Here is a 25,588-nt window from a genome sequence, read left to right on the forward strand (position 1 = left end):
GGGAAAAAAAACCTCCAAGTGCTCCAAGATGACTTGAGAAAGTTAGCTGAGAAAGCCTAGCTGTTCATCTTCCAAGGTTCAAGGCAAAAGTGGAAAGGGAACAAGAAAAAAAAAATCCCACATGAGGAATGAAAAGGAAAAGCAGAAACATTAGGAATACAGTCATGCACCCTGTCACATTTTCTCCGTTGGTCTTTTATATTATAGTGCGTGCACACACACAAAAAGAGTTGAACTCTCCTACAAATTATACTACAGTGCAGTGTTGAAAGCGCTTTCATGTCTTTTCCATTCCCCTTCAGGTGCAGGTAGCCAATACACGTGCAGAGCAGTAACGCCCCTTGCCTTGTGGAAAGTGTTGGATTCTCCAGACTGGTCCTCTTGAAAGAGAAAAGGCACGCGACGCCTTACGTGGTCAATAGGGTACTGCTGAATCAGCTGCAGTTCAGTGACGTTCAAGAGTTCAAGCCCTAATACCCCTTTCCTGTGAAAGGATGGAGAATTGGTGTGGGACAATTTGCCTTTGGATCCATAGTTTAAAAAAATTAGCCCATTCAGCAGAGCTGCTGGGAACGTGCTTACATTTAAGCACCTTAACAAGCCCTGCACCCTCACAGATGCGCTTTCCTGAGCTGTGTTTGTTGTTCCAGCCATCAGTGATATTATGTGTCGCTCTCACGCTTGTTATATTTGGTTGAGATTTAACACACTACTGTATAATAATAATCCTGTAATGTAATAACATCAAGGTTATTCCCCATAACACAGAACAGATGGTGGCACCCTGGAAAATGGTGCTTTATCAAGCACTTCTGTGAAGGATTGATTTTTCTTCTTATTCTTTCTTCTTTTTGAGAAATTTTCTTCACCTTCCAGTACTTTTTGAAGACTGGGATTTGATTGATTAAGGTCCAGTTTATGTATTTTCCATGGCGTGGTGGCTATAACTTTCAGACCTACCTGGAAGGAGAGATGGGTGAGGATCCTCTCTCTCTCTCCCACTCACGGTTACTGGGCTGCAGAGCCGTGGTCCCTCCTGCCCCTTCCTCCAGCCAGGGGATTTGCAAACACCCAGTTCAGAGAGTGCAGCCAACAGCAGTACGGTGCAAGGCACCATGAAATGGGGTGGATTAGAGTTTCAAGGACCTCTCTGCAAGCTCCTCGGTGCTTATGGTGGAGGGGTCCCCTGCTAGCCCTACCCGAACAGCTCAGGAAGCAGGGTAGCCTTGTGGGCACGGGGCTCTGCAGCGTCTATTTCTTACTGGCTTTGTTACTATTCTGCGGATAACGTTGCTTTACTCTTGGCACCTGAAGTACTTCAGGGTCTCTAGCCAGCACAGCATGGCTTTAGCACACCTTTAAGCCACCACCTTCTGCCCGAGTCCCACTTCAGTGGTCCCGAAGTCCTTCTGCAGGTCCGAGCCACACAGAGCTCGACCACGAAGGCCTGCTGAGCAGGAAGACGGGTGTGCGTTAGCTTCATCTGCTCAATTCCCACCAGCATTAAGCTCTGCAGATGTAATCCTAAAATATTGACACTGGGTTAGGGGGAATCCTCTTTTATTTAGGGCTTTTCACGTGTTGCCCAAACATTAACTTACCTTCTTACCTAGCCTTGTACCCAGCACATTGTCCTGAGTGCTAGTGTGCTTTACAAGCATGCCACAGACCTGACTGAATGCCGTGTGCTAGTTTGGAGGAGAATATAACGTATATTTGATCTGCTTCCTCTGTATTTTCACTCTCACAAGTTTTCCTGAGAGGAAGAAGTAGCCCACCCGGTAACCTCTGCACCTTCAACCTCTCCGGCTATTACTAATGGTCCTCATTCTCCTTCTCCTTCCTCTACTTGAGCCTGGTCTTCCCGGATGGGAATGACCTCCCCTCCACCCCCACCTCTTTTATTATTTCCAAAACACGCTATGCATGAAACTGCAAACACCTGGCAGACATTCCAGGCAGCGATCTGTAGTGCGTCTCCTGCACTGTGCAGGCATCTGAGCTGAACCTCGTTTTAGGGATCCCAGAGGTCCTCTCAATCAATAATCCATGTATTTTTATGAGAGCTGGATTACAGGGATTTGCAAAGGGGGTGATTAAGTAATGCTTCAAAGAGCAGTTACTACTAACACCTGCAGCATTAATAGGTATCTATTAATAGAAAGTGCACGATTTTTTAATAATCCCTTATTCATAGAAATGCTCCCTGATTTATGCCCTTCAAAATAGACAATACTTTCCCTATATCCAACTGGATTTAGATAGATGTGACTTCAACATCTGGCTGAGTGATGACATCTCAACTATGCAGACGTCATGCAGGGGGCCCAGAACAGTTAGCTAAGAAAAGGGATAATAATCATGCTCCTTACATTGCTCACCACCTGCACATTCACGCTGTGTGGAAATGGTTTCCTGTGCTGATCTATCTCAGGTGGTTATCTGCAGGTGCCCCAGCGAGACAGTCTGAGCATTGTCAATCACTGCCCGGGCATGGGGGAAACCGGTATTAACTCTTGCTGATGTGATGAGGTTAGACACAGACTCAAGGTCTGGGATGCAGCCTATCCTACCACAGTTCTGGAAATGTAGGGCTGATGGGTTTCCCCCCAAAAAAGACTTTGAACTTCAGATAGGATCCATATAGAGATCTTTTTTCAGGACAAGAAAAGAGCATCACACAAGTAAGTGCAAGCTCTCTGAAAGGTAGATCTCTCAAACTAGTAATGACATCTCACACTTAGCCAGTACCTCTGCCTGGCTCTGTGCTGCCATCCGAAGCATGCAGAGCCATCGGAGGGTTGAAATCATCCATCGCTCTAGGGCTATAACTGGGTTTTGTCTCTGTTGCTTATCTTCCTCGCACCAGTGAATTGGAGATTGCGTAAAGCTCTTCCTCTTAATGATTTTGCTCTTTGTTAAGGTGACTGCTCTGCTGGATTGCTCTGTGTTGTACAAGTTAAATGGGACTCATACAGATGGATGGATTCATACAGATGGCTTGCAATTTCTCTGAAGGCAAAATACTAGCACTGCAAACAAATAATCGGGCTGGATTCAGCCCAGCTGAGTCCAAAATAACTGTCACCCTCCGTGAGCAGGGGGCTCTGGGTTCCAATGGATTTTGCCTTTAGGACTCTTCTCCTTGCTCAAGAAATAGTCTCTCCCACTCTTGTTTGGACTTGCTCTTTTCACTTCAGTAGGCTTGCTCTGGATTTATGCCATCATCCCTGAGAGCAGTCTGGATACTCGGCAGCCCCTGGACAGCTTAATTAAGGGCTGGAACTCAGCATAAATCCATGCAAAACTCTTTATTGTTTGCTTTTGTTTTGCTTTCAAGGCAGAGATCATGATGACAGGTCACTCCTGGATGCTCTGTAAATTATCTGGGGGGAGAAAGTAATTTTTCAATGACATGTAGCTGTTACTCCAAACCAAACTTTGATATACTTCTGGGTAAAGTCTGTTGGGAATGTCCAGGCATTTCCAAATCCTGTCGTTTTTCTTGTCTGTTTGAGTGGGAAGCAGTTTTGTTTTGTTTCGTGACGTTCCCCGTTCCAGCGTACCGTACCGGTCCTGCCTCCGTAAGGCACCACTCCAGCACTGCCTTTCTCCACCTTCAGCTCTCTCAGAAACGCTGAATTTAGCCTGGCTGTGCCTAAATGCAGCGTCAGGGATGAGTGAAGGACCCAAAGTAGTTCTTCTGTTGCTAACTGAAAGCCTCACTTTTTCTCAGTGCATGTGAACAGCCACCCTGAATGGTTCCTGTCACCAGAGCCCCCCTGTCCATGCGCAAAAGCAGAGCTTTGCTAAGGGCATATGGACCTAACGTCCATATCTCAACCACCAAAGAAGAAGAAATTATGCTGGTGTGAAAATGAGGGCACAATCTGGGGACTCAAAGGAAAATAAGATAGCATGGGTATATCTGTCTTGCTCTCCAGGTGGAGGTGTTTAATCAAAAAGTGACCTTGCAATGGTGATACAGTCATGTTTAAATGTAGGTAAATCGGGCTTACTTGTTTCTCATCACCTACTTTGGTCACAAAGTGGGGAAGCTTATCCACTTCTTCCCCGACGCCTCCCAGCACTGCATACTTAAACATCTAATGCTATCAGTGGGAGGCCACTCTACCCTTTCTTCCACCATGATTCGTGGTTTTGAATGGGAGAGACAACAAAAATGTCCTGTTTATTAGTAAAAGCTTTCTGACAAATATTTTAGTACATAAAATAATGGCATGAGGGACCCTTGGAAAAGATCTAGTCTTTCTCCTGCGCACAGAAAACTCATGCGTACCTAGACTGCTTCTGTCATTTAACCCATCGCTTCCCAAGCAGGGTACATCTCAGACTCTATAGAAGGGCCATAACGTGCAAGGAGACACAGAATGGATAAAATTAGCATGAAATGTATGTAATCATGAGATCAAGGGCCTATAACATGCAAGAAACATGCAACAAAGTAACACAGAAAAAAGCTACTCCTCTTCTTCAATACACATCCTGATGTATTTTCCAAAAAGGAGGGGAGAATTAGAGAGTAAGGAAAAGCTATCCTTGCCCTCTGGAATGCAGAACATAGGCTAATAATTTATATCCTCATCAAGCAGAATTTGCTGGTGGCTGCTGAGATGGCTTTTTTGGTGAGGTTTCTTAAATATGGGTTGTCTTTCTGTTCCTGCTGGATTGTGCTCTTAGCAAGTCACTTGTCGGTACTTTGAGAACTCCTGTTATGGGACTGCAGAGCCGCAGAAACTCTACTTTTACCAGTCAGGTAAATCACAAGGAACTTTTGTTGGTTTGTGGGTTTTTGAAATCCTTTAATGGTTCTACGTTGGATTTTTTTCTTTTTTTTTTTTTTTAAATGACTGGTGTCCAGACTTTGCATTCCCTGCGGGTCATGAGACACGCGGTGCGTTTAGCAGTGATGCCTGCTGGAAGCTATAAGTGATGTGCTGCTAGGCAGAAAGCTACAATTTGGCTGGTCGGTGTTTGTCACTGCCTTCGAGAGGAAACCTCTTATCTAGAAGCTAGGGGGAGAGCTTTCCAAATTCACTGTCTTACGCAAGCCAACTAGAGCTTATCGCTCCCCGTGTGTCTTGCTCTGTCTGTGGAGCCCATCCATTTCAGGTTGTGAGCTCTTCTTTCACAGAAACCATTAAAAAATTCTCTTTTTGACTTAAAAAAAAAATATATATATATATATATGGTTTTTTGGTGTGGGAAAGAGGGACCTATCTTTTGAACTCTGCTTTTTAGTAGACTTGTCAGGTTCCAAAAGACTGAAAAATTACTCTTAGGAAAACCTTACGATAAATAAGATGGTAATTTCCCCTGCAATCTGCCACCCTCCCTTTAGGTGGGAGAGAAATGTGGGCGCACTAAGTTAAAAATGCCCCCAAGAGGGATGAGTCTTTGGTGCAGGGTTTTTAACGAGTCTGTTTTTGAACAGAAGCTCTCTGGAAGGTGGTGGAGGGTCCCGCGGGGTGACAGCCAGCATCTCACAGGCGGGAGGGAGGTCTGCAGCCAGACAAACACCCCTCGGACCGCCGTGTCCCGAAGGTGGTGGGTGGGAGAACAGCAAAGGCAGCAGTCTCAGCCCCTGCATAAAGGAAAGCTGCTCTGTCCTGCACTTGAGTAATCGATTCTCCTTACCTGAGCCCAGCCCTCCCCCCAAAAAACCACACATAAATGGAGAGGAAACAGGATCCAGCCCTCCCAAGGGGCAGCAAGTATCCTTGTAAAACAAGGCCTTTATGGGATGAAGGAAAACAAAGTTGTAGGGGCCCCATCTGTGCAATAAAATATTTAAATATACTCTGGGACTGAATCAATGACTCTTCATTTAAGCCAGGCTTGCTGCTGTTTTCCCTTTTTTATTAATATTACCCAGTATTAGAAAGAACACAAGTTTTTTGGTAATCCAGCCAGCTTGTCTGACTTTCTACCCGGTCAGCCATCAATCTTCAGGGCAACTATAAACCTCCTACTCCAGCAGTTTGTGCCTCAGTTTACCTGCTCACAGAGAGGACAGAAACCTCATCTGAGAAGTGGTGGCTGTGCAAAACCGCTTTGGATAGTTAGATATCGTGCATTGGAAAGGCACTGGGAAAGGACTTAAAAACAGTAAGTGAGTAGAGGTACGGTGGTTAAGGCAAGGTGAAGATCTGCTCGTTTTGATCGTTACTTCAATTACATTACATCCATTTAGACTGGATTTTCACCTTATCTTTATTGTTGCTAATAGACCAGAGCCTTCCCTGCTGTAAAGCAGCACAGCTCTGATGGCTTTTTTGTACCAGTTGAAGATCCTGCCAGAGCAAGTGAGAACAAGGCTCCAGCCTCTTGTATTGCAGGATGAGGGCAAAAGGTGTATTCCAAACTATAGGATTGCTCCAAGGGAAATGTGTCCATTTCAGGAAGCCTCTTGTTGTCTTGGAAGCCACCACCACTAAATAGGGACATGTTTCCAGGAAAACATCCCACATTGTACCAGTTTATGTCTTGAAGACTCCTGAATGTACTTGATTCTGTTCACTTTCTCAAGGTGCCAGTACAGCCTTTCCACTTATAACAGCCATTTTTTTTCTCGTACCTGCTTTGTTTTAAAACCTGGCTTTTCTGGGAGAGAAGATAGAAAGTCAAATAACATGACATTTCCTACAATTCGAAGTTTAAATGGGAGATGAAATGTTCTGCAGAGGTTACTGCAGGAGAACCAGCATTCGCAACTCAAGTCACATGCATTTAAGAGAGACACCACCAAAGAAGTCCTGTGCTCACTCTTCAGCTCCTTTTTGGATTATTGTGATCTCTCAAAAATTCATCCTAAATTCAGCTTTAATCTGCTTGATGACTGCTTACCTGACTAAGGTTACAGGGACATCACCCAATATGAGGTTCCTTTTTACGGTCCTTGCACAGCAAGGTGTTGCTGCAGAGCTCAGGACAAGAGACGGGCCCAAATCTACAACATTAGAATTTAAATTTCAAATACCCTGAAGCTTGAGGGGGATTCAGTTCTGTGGTTTAATTAATCTGCTTCTCTCTTCAGAGCTACTAATAAATTTTAAGCTCTTTTTTCTGCTGCTGTAGGCTTTTACTGAAACTCCAAGGAACAAGGACTGATGTTACTCTGTACACGGGGTTTCCAAGAACTTGATAACATGAGGAGGTCTGTCTGTTAAGGAGCACGCTTTGCGTGAACCAAAGATACTCTGCCAGCTGTTACTGGTGTGTAGTCTGCACAATGTAAAAGGGGATTCTCATCACTGAGCCGAGATACACACTCGGCTGCCAGCACCTCCTCTTCCTCCTCACCTTTTTCCTTTGGTTTAAGTCAAGGCTTCCAAGTCCCGTGCTTTTTTATGTATGCATACGTATCCTTCTATTTGCGATTCTGTCTGGAATACGTCAGTCTTAGAATTGTTATGCCAGATACGGCTGCGATAAATACGCTCATCGTAAAGTCATACTTGGTTTCTGCCAGCTCTCACGGTGCAGGTGAGCATGTGAGTGGCTCAGTTGGACTCTGAAGTTAAACTAAGAAAAAGTTTATTAGTTTCATTCCCACTTTTTATCCAAAGAAATATTTTCTAAATTAGAATAGTTATATTGCTAAGCTCTTTAGAGTATAAAATGGACTTGGACAACAGAACCGAGTAATACTGCATGTTTATAAATTTACTCAACCGTGTACTGAGCCCTGGCCCTTTTAGTTAAAAAAAAAAAAGTTATGCCGTTGCTTACTAACCCCTAATGCATTTTAATATTAAGCAACCCAACCTATTTCGTTGGCTGCTGCTGTATAGAATGAGATCACTGTTGGCTGCAGATGCATACTAGAGTAGGACTGTTGAAGAGTGTCTGCTGATAATAAGGATATCTATTCACAGCTGATAATACTAGTTAGCACTTCTGTAGCACTTTTGCGCATGTTCTCAAATCACTTCACATGCAAGTAATACTTTTCAGTCCACTCACCATACCAGCGAGATCTGAAAGAAACCTTAGTCGAGTCACCCATAGAGTAGGTCACACAGTCAGTGAAGAAGCCAAGGAGAAAATTCCCTGACATTGACTGCACAACACTACTAATTTTAAGCTTTTCTTACGCTTCCAAACCATCTCCAACATTTTCACGGTATTTTATTGTATGACATTTTGTACAGATCTGCCTGCTAGAATAGAAAACACTTTAAAAGCAGCACATTGGAAAGTTATGTTCCACCTACAGCACATTAATCAGTGTGTTTATTTAAGCCTAAATGCTTGAAATGCGCTTGCCTTATCAAAAGTGAGCTGGCTACACTAACAAATGCCGCCTTCTGGAAATATAGCTCCATATGACCTGCCAGGACTGTCCATTCTTTGTACTAATTATGGGCTCTTCCCTAGGGCTTGGAAGTTGCTTTTGGTCTGCTTCAGGATCCAACATTTCAGATGCTAAACCAAACCACCTGTGCCTGCAAAATGGATAGAGATCTCAGGCAAACTGGTCATCTTTCACGATCTTTCCATTCCTTCCGCTTTGGCCAGAAATACAAAGCCATTAGTCTCTCTTGTGCTATCGCGGTGCCTCTAGTTCTGGAAGAACAGAGGCATTCAAGCCTTGAAGGATGTACTGAGGGAAAAATGCAATTGAAAACCTGTTTTCTTTTTAACTGGCTTCAGAAACCATTTGAGCTCTGACAAAATTGCACAGAATAATTTTATTTTGCTTAACCTGCTTGCCTGAGCCTGTGGCATATGGGTTAGGACTGCAGCCTTCAGAGCTGATAGAAGGAACCTGAGGCTGTGTTAATGATAGTGTTTCTGTGGCTATGTTGTCAGAAAAGTAGAGCTAATCGGGATTTTTTTTTCGGGGTGGGGGGGGGGGGGATGGCAAAAATTATAATTTGCCTAAAGGAGAATTTTGCAGGAATATCCTGGTCTTGAAAGAAGTGTGGTTGGAAAGATTTCTTAGGAACAGGGTAAAATTTTTATCTAGATTCGCTCACAAAGTGACGGACATCCTTATATTTCCCATGCCCTCAGCGTGTGGTCTGGCGTGTCAGCATCTCACATCCCCGTGCAAGTGCCTTACTAACTGACCTGCTGCTCCTTGTCTTCTGCTTCCTATGCAAAGGTTTGAATACTTTGGTTTCCTATTCCACAGTAGGATTAAACCTCCCAGACAGGGAAAAGCACTTGTCACCTAATGCCACTTTAGTGGGCAGTACAAGACCTTCTAGCCAGCCAGAAACCTTAAGTCCCAGCTCTTTCAGGGCATAGCCAGCATGCCCATGGGGTTCAGTAAGCTTGGCTTACAGCATCATCGCGTTTGCTTCAACACTGCAGCATTAGTACCTTTGCTCTCTAAGCACATCTCCATTCTAGAGCCTTTTCTTTGCGCTCCCAGCACGCTGCTGCAGCGAAGAACAGGAATTCTGGCCCACAACCAATGTTTTTCTCATGAAAAGTGCTAAGGGATCATTAGGGTCCACCCAGACCAGACAAAACTCTCGTTTTTAAGGCTTCATCTGGAACACCCACCCACTGTGAAGTGAACAGGACTGAATTTATCTTGAGGAAGATAAAGGCTGAGTCAGCCCAGCTGGGATTTGGACCTGTGGTTAGAGAAAAGTTAGGCACACCACATTTGAAGGTTGAACTACCAAGACATCCCCATGAGCTAAGGTAAACATACCATCATTTACCCTTCCTATCTTTTGCTTGTCAAGCTATGTATTATGTGCATAGCAAAATATGCGTATAACTCAACTACTGGAACAAACATGGGAGACCCGAAAAAAGCCAAAGTACAGTCTAGCTGGCTATGTGTATAGCAGAACTGCGCCCTTATTCTCATAAAAGGGAAAGTGACACAGCCTCAGCTTCCTAGAAGGCTCTTCCGCCTCCACCACAGCTTCAGTTTGGGCCCCTGCTCCAAACCTGCTCTTTGGGTAGAGCAGACTCCTTTCACCTTGGCAATGCCACGGCACTGCAACGCAAGCTGCTTCTTTGTCTGAACCGCCTGATGGGGAAGACAAATAAGGGCTGGGAAGATTGTTCTGAAGGGAATACAAGTCAGCTACATTTAAGCCTGTAGAAGAGAAGTTGTTCAGGCTTAGTGCCTAACATAATAACAGGAGGAGAAACCGGGTCAGGAGCCATTGCCCTCCAGAAGCTCAATCCTCCTACTGAAGTCAAGAGGGAAATTATCACTGACTGCCGTGGGACAGGAACTAAGCCTTGGAGAGAGAAAGGAGAAGTACCTTTTGCAGGGCTGGCTTAGAAAAGCCTTCCCCTCCTGCTTTCTCCATGTTGTTTCTCAAAGCAGCGCTCCCTGCCAGCAGCTGTGTTTGCTCTGTCGAGACTCACCCATCCACAGTAATTCACCTTGATCTCGTCACTGAGGAACTGATGGGAAAAAGAGGTCAGCCGGTGAGAACCATGAAAAGAAACAGTATCCGCAGATGGAACGGCATTCCCATTTTTTCCATCTGCCTTCCGATAGCCGGGTCTTTCAGCTTTCACTCGGGAGCCGGCGTCGGCGATGTTCTGGCACAGCACACTTTGCGTGCGCACCTTTACCCCCAGTCTCCTCACCCCCCTCCGTCCACTGCACCATGTTGCCTTACCTAATTTATTGTCTGTGCATCAGATTCAAAATGCTTCAGCTCAGGAATATCAAACGTGTGCTGGATAATTTAATTCTGGTTTAATACTAAAACCAAAATGGTCTTTACTTTTAGGCAAATTATGAAGTTTCAAGCTTTGTTTTGTTTTTACAAGACATTAATATCCATTAAAACTGAGTATGTTTTCCAGGTGCATAGTTTCCTCTCCGAAAATGATCTCTTCTTTGAGTGTGTGTTTAAGAAAAGTCTGTAGCTCCAGCTCTGCTCACAGGATCCTTTCTCTTTAAATGTACATGAATATGTTTGCCTTGGCTGTAGAGACCAGGCAGTATACAAGACATATTCTGTACCCTGTGCTTTGCCAGGTGAACTTCAGCAAGTTCATCCCGTACCCTGGGCTTCATTTTTCTGAATGTGAAATGGGGATAATACAGAAAAAAGCTATCCAAGCTCATAACAGAGCCACCTGAAAGAGCTGGATTAGGGTGTTAAAGTGCACGTTGTCCCCAGTCCTCTACCATGTCATGAGCTGCAATGTAACGCGCATGAGAGCTTGCCCGGTTTTTCAAGCTACACGTTTGTTTCACGAATGATGTAGCCTCTCCCTAGGAGCCGCATATTTTGACTATCTTCACATGCTGGCATGAAGCAGGAGAGCGCAGAGAGGGCGAGGTTCGCTCCCAGTTATACAGAAAGCTGGGCCATTGCCCCGTCTTCCCACCCCTGATCATGCAGACTGTGTTGCACAGGGATGCCAGCTCCTCGCAACGCGTGGGCAATGGGGATCCCTTGGGACAAGGCAGGCGCTCCACCCGTGGATGCAGAGGTGCGCAAGGTGCCCAATTCCTTATCACTCTTTCTTATCCTGCAGGCTTTTTTGGAGGAGAAGGGCATGGGTAGAGCAGCCCACAGGTTGCTCCAACACAGCCCTGATCCACCACCTCCAGTGGTGTCCCTGCAGTTGCGTCCTGCTGTTGGCCATCCTCTGGGTATGGAAGCCGACAGCTTCACTAGCCCATGCAGCGCTAGGTTGTTCACGTGCAACAAACTGCAGAGAGCTGTCAGCGGGGGAAAAGGCCACCCTGGGCAGCCCCTGTGGAGCGAATGTGTTGTCCAGCTGGCAGCTGCTGGGAGGTTGGGTTTCAAAATCACCTGCTCTGGCTGAAAATACAGGAACTTGCCTGTCAGCCACTGCCCGGTAATTACTCCAGACTCATCTGCACCTTCCCTGTCTGCATCCTAATTGAGGTTTAAGAGGTTTTGTCCCGGGTGTTTGAAAAGTAGTCTTCTCTCAGTTAAGAATCAAGCCAATTAACACCTGGGTCAATTAATAATAGCAAGCACTTTATGCTCTGTGTGAAAGACTGACTCTGCAGGTTAAATGGCCATACTCATACCTATGGCATGCACCTCTGCAGGAGCCCCATGCTGCCTTGCTCCACCAGCAGAAGGCTGCAAAGGGCAGCTCCAACCTGGATCACCAGGTTGACATGATCCCCAGATCGAGGGGACATTCCTGTGCTGTTCTCAGGTGCAGCCCCCACAATGCCTCCAGCCCTCGGCAAACCCACAGTGAGCAAACGCAGGGTTCAAAGTTGCCTCTGTCAGGTTGCAGGTCAAGCTTTAGCTTTTCTTTAACTCTATTTCTCTTTAAAAAAACCTGCCATCTAGGACACTTGTACAGTCAGCGGAAAATGGGAGTGGGGTACTCTCCCCGTTGCTTGCTACTAATAAGAAAAAGATTTCCTAAGTATGAAAAGCATTAGTCTCAGCATAATGTTTCTTTCATGCCAGCGTCTGTGATTGCAAGGGAACTATGGAGTAATGCTAACACAGAAGCAATGACCAGAACCAACCTTTAGAATAATAGCTCCAAAGACTTTTCATGGCTTGCTGTAAAGTATTTATTAATTTGGTTAAGAGATGGCCTTGTGCCATATCCTGAATCTGACTATGTCTAAGAATTCCCCTGGATACTCCCTGGAAAATTTACCGTTCCCATTAAATGATAATGGGACAACCCAAAAAAACAGATCAAAAGATGGACGTTTTCAGAGGAGAAAATACTATCTGACTGTGCTGTCTTTCTTACTTAGTCATGGCCACGTACAGCAGACTTAACTCTGGCCTTCAAGTTGCAGTTGGGACTTTGTTTTTTCTGGAGTCATTTGCAATCAGAAAAGACATCCAATTTGCTAAGCGGAGGCTGTTTGTAACTGTGGGAAGCAAAACTCATTTATCACTGAGGACGATTCTTCTGTGTGTTCACTCTAACCACTTCTCAGTTTGTTGCTATTTTTAATTGCAGTGTAGCTAAAATAAATAAAATGCTCCCCTACAATAGAAAAAAAGAGAACAGCTTCAACCTCCAAAACGGAGGTGGCTATCGTTGTTAATTTGCCTGTCCGTGGGAAGCTGAGATGGCAGTTCTGTCCCAGCTCAAATCTGCTTGACTTCTTTTGACCAGAAGGTTCCCCCCGCTCCTTTCTGCCCACCTATGCCTGCTCATAAGTGGACATCTCAAATGCGAGTGGACCAGAAAGAGCTGCCTTAAATGCAATACTTCTATGAACAAATTTACAGCATCAGGCCACTTGGATAACTTAGAGCAGGCCCATCAGTCTATGAACTATCATCCTCCCAAAAGAAACCTCACAGAAAACATTAAGCGTTCAGCAATACGTCAGCAAAGCTAAAACTATTTCGGTGTAATAAAATGAATCACTGTTCGGCCATACACTCCAGTGTTTGATACTTTCCTAAGAAGCTTGTTTGAATATCATGGTATTTACAGCACTGGGAGATATAACTGGGTTTGTGCCGTGGTTATTAGATGATAAATGGTTAACGATAACCTTGCAGAGCTGTGCACCATAGCAGTACTATACGTTGACCTCTATGTTGGCAGTTTTTCCAGACAATTACCAAAGGCCCAGTGAAATCTTGCAATACGAGGTACCAGGAGAGCCTGAATGACAGTATGGCATCGGTGTTTCAGCAGAGAAACACGTATCCCTCTCCTAAATCCAGACTTCTTCACGCTGGTTTGCTCTCAATCAGAGCTGTGACCACAAAGGCCTGGCAAGCGGTACTGGTGTTTTTCCATGCTGCCACTATTCATTGAATCTTTGTTTGTTATCTGTTTTGTTTATGGTTTGTCGCATTAATAGCTAACCTCTAATGCTCATCTTAGGAAGGTGGGAGCATCCCACCTTTAGGCTTTACTGAGTTGATCGTAGCAGGCATCCAAAGTTAGTAAGTCAAGATCTTGGCTACTTTTTTTTTTAGTGTTGTTTTTGTCATTACTGATAGGACCGCTGAAAAACAAGGCAGAGTTAAATTACCACTGAGGAACAGTTTCTTTTTCTTAATATAACACCATTCTACAGGGACTTGGCAAAGGATTTAGATGAGTCGTGTACGGTAACACTGAGCACCTTGCAAATACAGTACTTTGGTGAAAGTTGTTCATTACTTGTTTAATAAAGATCATGTGCCCTGTTATAAGCATCAAAACTGCAGTCCATTAATCTTGGGAGAAATTTTCCCTCCAGTTCAGATCTTGACTTGAGGTGGAGGGAAGGGAGAGGGGGGCAGGGAATGGCCATTGAGGGTTTTTTCCACTTTCAGGAGAATGGCATGTTCCTCGGGGAGACAGTAAATTGAAATTAAGGCTGTTTCAGTTGGCCTACAGGATATGCCTGCAAATGTAGACATATCGAAATGGTGAAAAAGTCTGTCTGTGCCCATTCATATAAAGTGAATGGGTTGTAATGTTCTCCAGCCCTTGGGAACGGTGGCTAGATTGAGGAAAGAAGGCAGGAAGAATGAGATGGATTTGACATAAGTATATTTAAGTGCACTGAAGGCTTTCTCTCCTCCCTGTGGTTTAATGGTATATTCCACTGGGGTCTACAAGGAAGAAAGAGAGTGAATCCCTACAGCTTTCCTTTTTAAGGATAACAAATCTTAAAACAGGTGTGAGGACAGAAAGATCCTCTTACTTGTTGTTTTTAAGTCCTTCTCAGCCAGCCGGCACTCTGTGTGTGTATTATTATCATTCCACAGAGTGAGGGCTGGGGAGAGGGGACCGGGAGGGGAAGAGAGGCTGGAAAAAATAAATGACTGCAAATGAATAATATGAACTAAGTATGCCGGTCATGCTCTATGAAATTTATTATACTGTGGTTACCAAGAAGACATATTAGCCAGAGTAAAAAGAACAGAAAATAAAAGGTTGCAGTGTAGGGAAATACCTTCTTGCCTCTTGGCAACACGCGAAACATGGGAATAAGCGTGACGGGAGCTCAGGCTGCTGAATAGCTTCCCTAGCTGAGGGGGCAGGCTTCGGCAGCCTCAGCACGGAAAGGTGTGCTCTTAATTTGCTTTCGATAAAATATCAAGTGTGTGTGCATGGGCACGGGAGGATTCCCTCAGACATTTTGCCTTCCCTTAGACATTTTGCCTGTGGCCTTAGAAGCGGTGACTTTCCCCCGCAAGTGTGGATCCTGGCACTGCCACCTCCAGGTGGGGCACGGGAGAGGCAGCGGCACTACCTCAGCCTGCATTTTCAGAAGCCACTAGTGACATCCTTCGAGCTCTCCCACCAGGAGCACCCAAAATAGAACTCTTATGGACCAGGACCTGCTTTCCAGAGCTCCCACTTGCTGTGCACCCTGCTGGGGGTTTCAGAGCAGATGCCTGAATGTGGATTCCTGTGTAGAAAGAGGGACTAAGCACCGGCTGGCATCTCTGTCTCTTCTTTCATGCTCCCTGTCCACCTCCTCCAGGGAAGACTTGGGCAGACAAAGCAAACTCCAGTTGTCACTTTGAGGGTCCTGGCAAGGTTTATGAGTCCTTCTCACCTGTGGGAGGGTGTCATCTGAAGTCAGGACAAAAACCTTAAGTGGTATTAAAAGCAGAGTAGGTCTCACTCAGTCTCTGCGTGTTTGGAAATGTCTACTGGGAGATTTTGCCACGATTCTCAAAATCCCGGTGAGGACTAAACAGCCAGTGATTTTAAGGAGAGCGATCAGCCTAACCAGGGGAGTTCACAATATGGTAACTCTTAATAAACAGGAAATAAAATTAACTTTCTTACTCCCATTCCAAAGTGTTTACTAAGAGGAGAAGAATAAACCCCAAACTCCAGAGCAGGCTGCCCCAAGTGGTTGGACCTTTGAAACTTGGAAGGGAACTTTACAACCTTTGCCCATATGTTTCTGCCCCCCTTCAAAAGTCTGGCAGCTTTGCAGAGGTTTCCCCTTATAGTTGTGAATTTCACATGGAAATGTAATGGTTTCATCAGGAGTTTTGCGTTTCAGCTGTAATAAAAGAAGAGATAGGAATCAAAGACAGTTGTTCCAAGGGAGTGGAGTCTGTAGTGTATAATTACAAGTCCCTCAGCCAAGGGCAGATGCTTGAACTATTTCAATTCTTTTATTACTCTCTAGAACACAGCCAGTGAAATGTTGCTAACGTACAAGGCTGCAATTGCCTCTCTTGTTTTCCCTTCTCTCTTTTCCTTTTGTTCGTCTCTTGGACAGGCAGGGAGAAAGCAATGCTCTTTCCCTGGATGTAGCCCAGCAATGCTATTCTTCAGTGAAAGGAATTTTCACCTCTAGAAAGTTAACACCATTTTAATCCCAGGTAAGATTTCATGGGTTTGCCGTGAGCTACCTGAGAAGTTTTTTTGGCTATGAACACGGGGGACCACCCTGATTACCTTCAGCCAGGCTTGAGTGCAAACCCTAGGAAATATGTCACAGAAGCTAAAAACATCAGGTTTTTGGATGCGACGCTATTTTATTACGCATAATCTCTGCTTAATTAGTTGGTCTCTGTGCTACCGTTGACACAAATATAAAACAGTCCGCCCATTTAAATTTAATTGTTGTTGACACAAGTGGGAAGGGTATTCTGAGTCCAGGTTTCTGATGAGGATTTGTCTTAGGCCAGCTGAAGTGGACCTGGATTTCATTTCTCTGGTTTGTTTCAACAGTTGTCTCCATTACATGCTATAATTCCTGCATGTAGCTTTTTCAACCTGGCATAAGGACAATAGGTAATTCAAATATCTATATTGTCCCTGCACCCTATAATGGTATTACAATGACAATTTTATTACTCTCATAAAATTTTTGCAACTTCCCCGCAGCACATTGTAATTTCACCAATGGTTGTAAAAGGTCTTAAATTATATTTGTACAAAATTGAGATGAATGGGTTTTAGTATTAATGCATTTCTCATTGTGTAATAGGAATTTTTGTCCCTTTCCTTTTGCCAAGTGTGGAGAAAAAGCAACTCAGTTCAAGTATTTGTCAACTCCCATTAGAAACATTTAATACTAATAAAATTTATGGATTTAGTTTCCAAAGGATACTGCCAGCGAAGTTCATGATTACTAAATCAGTACTTAAATACAACCATTGTTCACCTTATAAATTTATATATGTTGTTTGACATATATAAAGTGCAGCTTTGGAGGCTGAGTCAGCAGTGGAGGAGGTTTTTGCTTAATTCAAGCTTATAAAATAAAAGGAAACTTATTACCAACAAAACAGCAACAATATGTAAAACGTTCCATAAATGTTTCCTAGGAATGGTGGGCAAAATATATCCTGAATCAAAGAGCAGGTGGAGCTTGCTCTGTTCCTCTAAGCGAGGCGTTGCAAATTAAGCCGCAGGTAACGAGAGCGAGTAAGCAGGGTTCCATGAAGTTTGTCGTGCCGCCGCCTCCTGATTTTAGAGAAATCAGCCTACGTAAGGGTAAAGCAGTGAGGTGTGAAGTGCTGGCGTCCTTGTGAACGCGGTTGCCAGTTTGAGGTTTCAGTCTGCCTCATCAGTTATCTACATTAAAAGGTCTCGTCAAATTGAACGTGCAGCAAAGTCCTAAGCAGTGAAGTGCGAAGGTACAGTTTGAGTTGGCTGGAGTCCATGCAGCTGTGATGAAACAGAAGGAGAAAAAAGAAAAAAAGAGGGCATCAAGGGAAGGGTAAATTCTGCTCTTGACATCTTCAGCACTGGAAAAATATTGCAGAGGGGGAGAGGAAGAAAGATGAACATCTTGATTTTTATTACACGTAAACGCAGCACCATTTCAGAAGCAAGAGTATGAAAACAAGTTTCTGTTCCTGCTCTGGTTTTGCTTGTCATTTTAGTCCTTTCTGGAGTCTCTAAATTCAGGCAAATCCACCTGCAAGGCAGTAATGAATTTATCATTCAAAATAGAGTCAGAGAAAATTGACTCAAGTAGACAGATTTTAACAGAAGAAGAATTGGCTCGGGCAGGGCAGGAGATTACTAAAAATACAGAGAGAGCAGAACCCGTCTTATTTGCAAGGGAATCTTCTGCCGACTTTTTGTGTTTTCAATTTTGACTACATTTGTTCAGCTGGCTGCAGCTTTTGATTTCTGGATGTTTTGATTTTCTTTTATTATTATTTTGGACGATAATTCCAACTTCTCTGGCTAGGACGCTCCTTTTTTTTTATATATATTTTTATTTTTGTTCCACATATGAGGAGAAAAATAATTGATGCTATAACTCCCTGAGGCTCGCTGAGCGCCTGGGAGAAAAACGGCCACAGCATTTCATCTGAAAAAATGTTGCTTGAATGAAAAACAAAAAGCTGGAGCCACATGTTTGGAGCAAATGTGCTTTAACTAATGGATCCCAGCGTATTATTAACTCACAGTAACTCATAAATATGACAAGTGTTTTTTTCATTTTACACCAGCGTCCAATTAGAGCCAAATGACGAACCGTCATTGGCGGCTGGGCTGGTGTCCCCAAACGGTACTTATCTCCTGAAGGATTGTCTGCAGGCGCGAGCCCGGGCGGGGAGGTGAGCGGGGAAGAGGGTGGCAGGAGCAAGCTGCGAACACGAGGAGACATTACAGCAGAGCTCTCGCGCACGAGGTGAAGAGCAGAGCGTCGTCCATCACAGTTCCCGGCGCTGGGACCCGCCGCCGTAAAGCTGACAGCCAGGAGGAGAAACTAAGGCTTGCGGGGCTGCGGTGAGAGCAGGGAAAGGCGGGAGAGGAAGGGCTGAAGAGGGAATTATAGAAGGAAAATTTCCTGAAAAATTAGTTTGTATTTTCTGTTTTCATTTCTGACACGGGGAAGGAAATGCTCTGTGTTTTCTTAAGGAAGTGCAAATTTCTCCACTTCATCCATTTTAAATCCTCGCCCTTAGGCCTTTTTGTACTGAAGCATAAAGTTTGGAGGCCTTAAATGGTCATAACGTTTCCCTGTAGAATTTGGCCTCAGAAACCTACTAACAATTCTGGAGGGCTAAAAAGGAAAACCATTTTACAGCAATTTGGCAACATCCATTTATAGGGGGGTTCATATGGAGCATCAATTTATTCTCATGGTTTCTTTACCATATTTGATGAAATATAAGATGCAATTGGAACAAGCGGCTAAAGAAAAAAGGCCATAAACTTTGAAATGGTGTTGTAAAACACACAGTGTGTTAACGTGAAATAAGTTACAGACTTAAAAGAATTTACAATGGCTTGCTCATATAATAGTAATACAATAGGCTTGCAAGTTGCAGATGTTTTCTGGTAAATCTGGTATTTTAATACACGTTCTCCCTCAGTGAAACTGTGAGATTTGGATCTGGATAATAATAACTCAGTGACACTGGAAAGCAGAGTTGAAGGAAAACTAGTAAAAGGGGGAGGGGGAGAAATTGAACAAAAATAGAAACCTCAGCAACTGTCCACTTGAGCGATACTCCAACTTATTTCTGTGTGGAAAAAGTGTTAAGTCTGCAAGTCAGTCAAACAATCAAGTTTCTTCTGCTTCCCCCAGCTCACTCCTGCAAGTGGCATGCTTGTTTCCCAGGACTTTCCACCCCTAGGGTGGGGTGAGATGTTCATCTTGAATACAGCAGGAAAGAGAGAGCAGCTGGGAGAGGAGGCAAGACCTTCGACCCCTGTGCTCACATATATTCCTCTCCTGCACAGGTCCCATTTGCAGCACAGGTCCACGGCAACCAAAGCCTGTTGCAAACCACCAGGGGCCGCCTCCATCTCCAGGGGCAGTTCCCAAACCCACAGAACTCTTTTTGCTGAAGTCACTGCAATTTTTATTTATATTGGAGGTCTTTGATGAAAGCATGGCCTTACAACGCATCACAATATAGCAACAATCATTTACATTTAAATCTGCAGAGCTGTGGCATGGAGACAAACTAGCAGCATCTCATCATCAGCTGTCCTAAGTCAGCCTCACAGACCAGCACATGGCCTTAAAGCTCCCACCACGCTGTGGAGTATCTGGGACCTTTGCAACTTCATGCCTAGAAGAATTGACCCCAGCGCTAAGTGATGGAGCTCATTTGCATCCTGCCAGTGGACACATCAATTTGCAGTGGGCAAGGATTGCAGGAGGGCTTATGTGCACTGTGACTGACAGCATCTTTTCCCAGCAATGCTGGTTTAGAGCAGAAAGGTAATATTTAGCTATTAACTTCCTTTGAAAACTGGGCTCAGCCCAGTGTTTGAGTACAATAAGTTGGCAGAGAGAAGGACATGGAGCAAAGCCACTGGCCCTCAATAACCACCAGATTCTCTATGCAGGCTGTATTCTCCATCATTCACTGGGCACATGGTGGAAACTTTGTCCCCTCCATGTGGATCTCTTCCACAGGGGAGCAGAGAGCATTTGCCCACCGTGCCAACATGCAACCAGCCAAAAGCCTCCTTCACACTGGCTGTGAGAGCAAAATGGTATCTACTGTAAAAGTTGGCAGCAGCAGCCACGTGCAGCTTTCATTCCAAGTACAGTCGACCCAGTGACCTCCCCTTTATGTAGGAGCCATGCCCACGTGAAAAGTTCCCATTTCAGTGCTGTCCCTCCTGCCTTTATCAGTGTAGATCCTGCGTGCTGGAGCTCAAGCTCCCCCAAATAGGGAGTGTCCCCCTTCTGGGTATATTTACACTTTTCACAAAAAAAATGGGGATGTACTGCTTAAAAAAAAAAAAAGTCGTGCTTAGTGCTTTGCTGATATTTCAAAATTTGTCATCAGTTCTTCCGTCTTACTTAGTCTGGGTGTCGTACAGATGCAACATATATTGTGCAATTTTGAATGCATCCAAGGGAGAGAGAACAAGAGAGAGAAAGGTCATTGCACGCATTTTTCAGAGGGGAAGCAGGCAGGCTCCTTCTACCCTAACTCTAGTAGTTGTAGAGCACCTTCCTCTGCCATCAGTAGAGGCACTTTGAGAATACGATTCCCCTCTACCCCATCTTCCTTTGGCAATAGCGTGAGATTTCCAATGGGACCTGTACAGTTCTCATCCAGCAACATGAGTCCTGCCCCCAGGACTTGTTCCCGTCACATAAAGACCAGGAGAGGCAGCTGGAAGCAAAACCAGGGCAGGTCCTTGTCTTCCTTGAGGACAAAGCAACCTTTTGATGGAAAGAAGGAAATCAGTGCAGTTGTCTCGGGCCCACCATAGGTACCAGCCTGAAGGTCATAAGGCTTCTGTTAAAAGCTGCAGCCTGGGCTTTCAGGTAGCTGTGGATGGCATCTTATCTCTGGGCCATATTAGGTGACCAATTCCTGCAAAGAAGACAATGTAAGGAGGCTGAGTGCACTGTCACACAAAATAGCTCTATAACAGAGTCTATTTTCTCATGAAAGGAAACCCTTACATACTGAAGAAAAACTATTTTTACAAGTAGAAAAAAAATACCAGAAGCTGCTGAAATTAAACTGTGGAGAAAAACATCCCCCGTTATTTTCTTTGACCACACTGTTTTGCTTTTTAATAGATGTTTGGAAATGTTCTGTTTCTAGAGTGAACATTCGTATGAATCTGCTACCGGAAACAAATGTCACAGAAAATGTACCGCAGGATTAGAGAAGTCAGGAAAAGGGAAATCAGTCAAGTCAATATTGATAGGGACAAATCTCTGTTTAGTTTAGTTTTATGTCCCACAAAGAAGGGGAAGGGAGGAGGGAGTGCCAGGGAGGCACAGAGAGAGGGAGCCTGTCTGCATGCAGTGTTTGCCTTTATGAGTAAGGATTTCCAGGATTAAAGTTCCCATTCTGGTTCCTGAAAGGGTAAGAGGGGAAAAAAGAAATGGGCTCCATAAACAACATCTCACAAACACTCTGAAAAGCAACCACCCACCGGAGTCATGTGTTATGTTGCATTTGGACATGTTAAGTAATCTCAGCCACCTAATTGCCTTGCAGATGCCCTTGTGCGTGGGTTGGGGGCTTAGGGAGAGGAATACCAGAAGGAACCTCATACACTAGAGCAGGGCAAGCCTTACCACCACAAAACAGCTCCTGATTTGCGCCCATTGGATGAGATGAGAATTGGGCATTGCGTTTAAGCCTACAACATCAGTATTCTATGTATCGTGTGTGTACGCTCTGCTTTTCACACTCTCTCTATAATCTGATTCAAGCACATGTGTGCTCTATTCAACAGAGACCTATTTTTTTCCCTTGTACAGTTCAGGCCTGAGGTCACCTACAATATGAGACAATGCCAGTACAATATTTCTTTGTATCAGACTTGCCAAAACACCACAACTCTCCACTGTGTTTAAAAAGAAAAAAAAATAAAGAAACCACAAGGAATTTTTATTTTCTACAACCCCAATCAGAAGGCAGAAGAAGCTGCCAAATTACATGATAGAAACTCCTACGCACAGAACCCAGTAGAGTTGTAAACTGAACTTCTGTAGCTTTTTAATTGTAAATCCAGATGCTTTTATCCGCAATTCTTTTCAATGACCTTTCACTTGAAAGTCAATTTGTCAGTCTACTTACGGTGTCTGAAGAAATCATCAAAGCCACAACACCGAGTCATTCTGAAGATGTTGTTCCCAGCACAACTGCAAAGTTGCTACACTTGTTTCCTGAGCTGGGGTGCTCACATCGTGCTCCTGCCTGCAGGACCTGGACTTGCTCCTCGCTCCAGTCAACAGCAGCAGCACAGAGCCTTGCCCTTTGGATTCTAAAGAGGGGAAGAAGAAGGGAAAGAAAATGACTAGGAAGCACAAAGTCAAAGCCATTTCTTGTCATTACGCCTGACCTCCATTGAGGGAATCCCCTTAGATAAATCTGGTCCTTTGTGCAGTTGAATAACTTGGGCCACTCCGAAGGCAAACACAGCTTGGATGCAATGGAAATCATTAAATAACTATTAATACTGCTACAATGCAGATGAATTTGGCCTCTGGCTGCAGGGATGGGTGCACAGCATAGTGCTGGGCTTGGTTCCCCCAGCTGAGCACTGACTCTGAATTCCCCACCCAGGCAGGCAAGGGGCGCGTCTGCACGCAGACCCAGTCACAGCAGCACTCGCTGGCAGGGAAACCACAGAAACATCCATTTGGAAAAAGAATCCAAGAGATCAGATATGTTTCCTCCACCTCTTGGGCCTGAAAAACAGGCTTGAGAATTTCCGAAGTTCAGGCTCAGTTGTATTTCTGGTGCTTTCTAAGTTTGGATGAGCCAGAAATATGTGAAAGCAATATTTGGTGAGGGTTGGATACTCTTGTTTGTTTTTGTGGCCAGTACAGGACCTGCCAAACTGTGAGAATACAAAAAAGAACAAGGAAAGTTGCATGCTGTGGGAGGGTGTTTTAATGTGTGGTTTCTAACATGGAGGAAATTTACATTTAAGTTTTGGGAAAAAGCTTCTGGCTGGTTCTAATTATCACCTACCAGTTGATTCCATCAATCCTAAGGGTGGTTACGCTCCCAAGTGTTGATTAATTTTACTGTTATTAATTCCTATTTATTTTAAGTGCTGACAATGCAATCAGACCAATGAAGAAAACAGAACTAAAACTCCTGCGCTGCTGAGGTCACAGGCTACAGGATAGGAATCAGCAAACAGTTGATCTGAGTGGGCTTGAAGAAAGTGCTGATATTTTCAGAAGATATTTCCTTCTTCCCCTTTTTAGCTAGCAATGGGAGGGGGGAGCACATATAACTGGTGGGAGCTGCTATTCATGAGTCATGAGGAGAGAGGACTCAGGGCCACAGAGGAAGGAGCAGAAGGCATAAAAAGGCAGCGAAGCTAGCTGGCAGTCTCCAAATTAAGAAGATCAGGAGAGAGAGAATAAAAAAATTAGAGGGTCAGCTAGTGCAGAGCTGCACAGGGTGAGGGTCACCAGGGCCATGCATTTCTGGTCAGGAGGAGAAGAACAGTTGATGTTTGGAAAATACAATCTCTGTGTCTTTGGACTGACTAATTCTCCAGTCGTTAATGAAAATATTTAACACTGCATGGGAAAAAGGCCAGCAAAGATGACAGTTATCCCCAGAGATGTGAAAATCAGTCAGGATAGAGTTGGACCTGCCCTCAGCTATCATCCAAACCTTATATGGAATAGAATGAAAAACTTTTCAGGTTTGGAAAAGAAAAGAAAAACTGGGTGAGTTTGAAAGCAGAAATACAGGAGTATCATGAGGAAATCTGTTCTTCTATTACTGGCTCAGTCAAAAACAAGCAGTATTGGAAAGCTCATGAGAGAGTCTGTGTTTGTGTGATTCTAGTCTGATTTCTACAAGAAAAAGGGGTCAAAAGTTTATCCGAAGTTTAACCAGTATCTGAACTTTCCAATGCTGAGCTGAACTGAACCTCTAACCCAAATCACTCCTCCAAATGTGATGCTATTTAGATCTATTTTTTCAGTTAACCCACTTCATGCTCAGTTATTAGACTGTCTGCTCTTGCTTACTAACATGCATCTTTGGAGTTAATGTTCCTACTGTGGGGATGCAGAAACCGAGGCCAAAGTCATCGTGACAGACGTTAAACTATGCCCTCCTCTGGCTTGCTTTCCTTGTACTCATTCCACTTGGTGCCTTGGCACGCACATTAAACCATTTTATGTGTCCTTTACACTCAGGTACGTGGCTCAGCAGGGGAGATGTGGGCTGGATGGCTGCAATCACCTGGGCTGCTGTGGCTGCTGCGTTTCCTGCTGGATCATCCATCTCACTGCTACGTGGTGCTTTCCTGGTTTGCTGGTGGGCCTTACTCGATGTGTTTGCCTTTTAACTGCCCAGCCTTGGGGTTGGGGCGGCGGGTCTGTGTGCGTCTCTCCACCCCAAGAGGAGTCCAGCATGAGAAAGCTATGGCCCGTGGTGTCACTGCGGTACAAGTGCACGGGCATGGTGCCTAGTAATTATGGCAGGGTGTAAATATGGGAGGAAGTGTGGGGTCCCAGGGGCAGGCCGGGATGGGGAGATTGCTACTTTTACCTCAGAGCAGCTCCGCTGGCACCCATAGGACTTGCCTAGGGCTTTTCTGCATTATCTGTACATCACCAGTGTAAGGAGAGCAATCTCTTCGTGTCTCAGTGCAGATGCAGTTTGAAATAGCAGAACTGTGTTTCAAAGAAGCCAGGCCAGCCTAAGAAGCAAAATAAATTCTTCTTCTTATGAAGCAATCCCCATATAGCTTTGTCAGCCGTAGGGACTTTAGGCAGCAGTTATATCTGCCATGGCGCTGCTTCTTCACAGCCCTGAGCCACATACTGTGCAGCAAAAGTCTGGTTAGGTTCCACATAGCCATGAGATTAAACGCAAATCCTCAAAATTATCTAAGATGTGAGGAATAAAACCTGAAAAGTGAACTTTGAGGCTGTATAAATTGAGGATCCCAAACTCACTTGTGAATGTAATTCTTAGACTTAATCTGTGAATTGATAATTGTTGTATTAAAAGCAGAGAGGCTCTGAAATTTATTCAAACAGATACTGGAAAGCTATCCCTTTATAAAAAACTTCTTAGATTTCCCCAGGCATTTGTATTTTCCCAGCTGACTTTTCTGTTTCAATAAGCAAGAAAAGATGCAACTTATAGAGACACACCACTTCTCTTCTGTCAAATACTGCACATTCCAGAGTGCTTGCTCATGCTACATCCTTCCCTATGGAGCTGCTGCCTAACTTTCCCAAAGCCGATATTAA

The 25,588-nt window shown here is 44.4% G+C and overlaps 1 long non-coding RNA gene across 2 annotated transcripts in view; it reads left to right on the top strand.

The window, feature by feature from the left end:
- LOC141740410 (uncharacterized) overlaps nucleotides 1-25,373 on the top strand; it is a 151,313-nt gene extending 125,940 nt beyond the window's left edge. For both annotated transcript variants that reach the window (XR_012586022.1, XR_012586024.1), the window contains one exon: nucleotides 24,524-25,373. This is a non-coding gene — a long non-coding RNA (uncharacterized LOC141740410). The remainder of the gene's footprint in view (nucleotides 1-24,523) is intronic.
- Nucleotides 25,374-25,588: the final 215 nt, after the last annotated feature.

Source organism: Larus michahellis, chromosome 3 (genome assembly GCF_964199755.1).
Source record: "Larus michahellis chromosome 3, bLarMic1.1, whole genome shotgun sequence".
NCBI lineage: Eukaryota > Metazoa > Chordata > Aves > Charadriiformes > Laridae > Larus > Larus michahellis.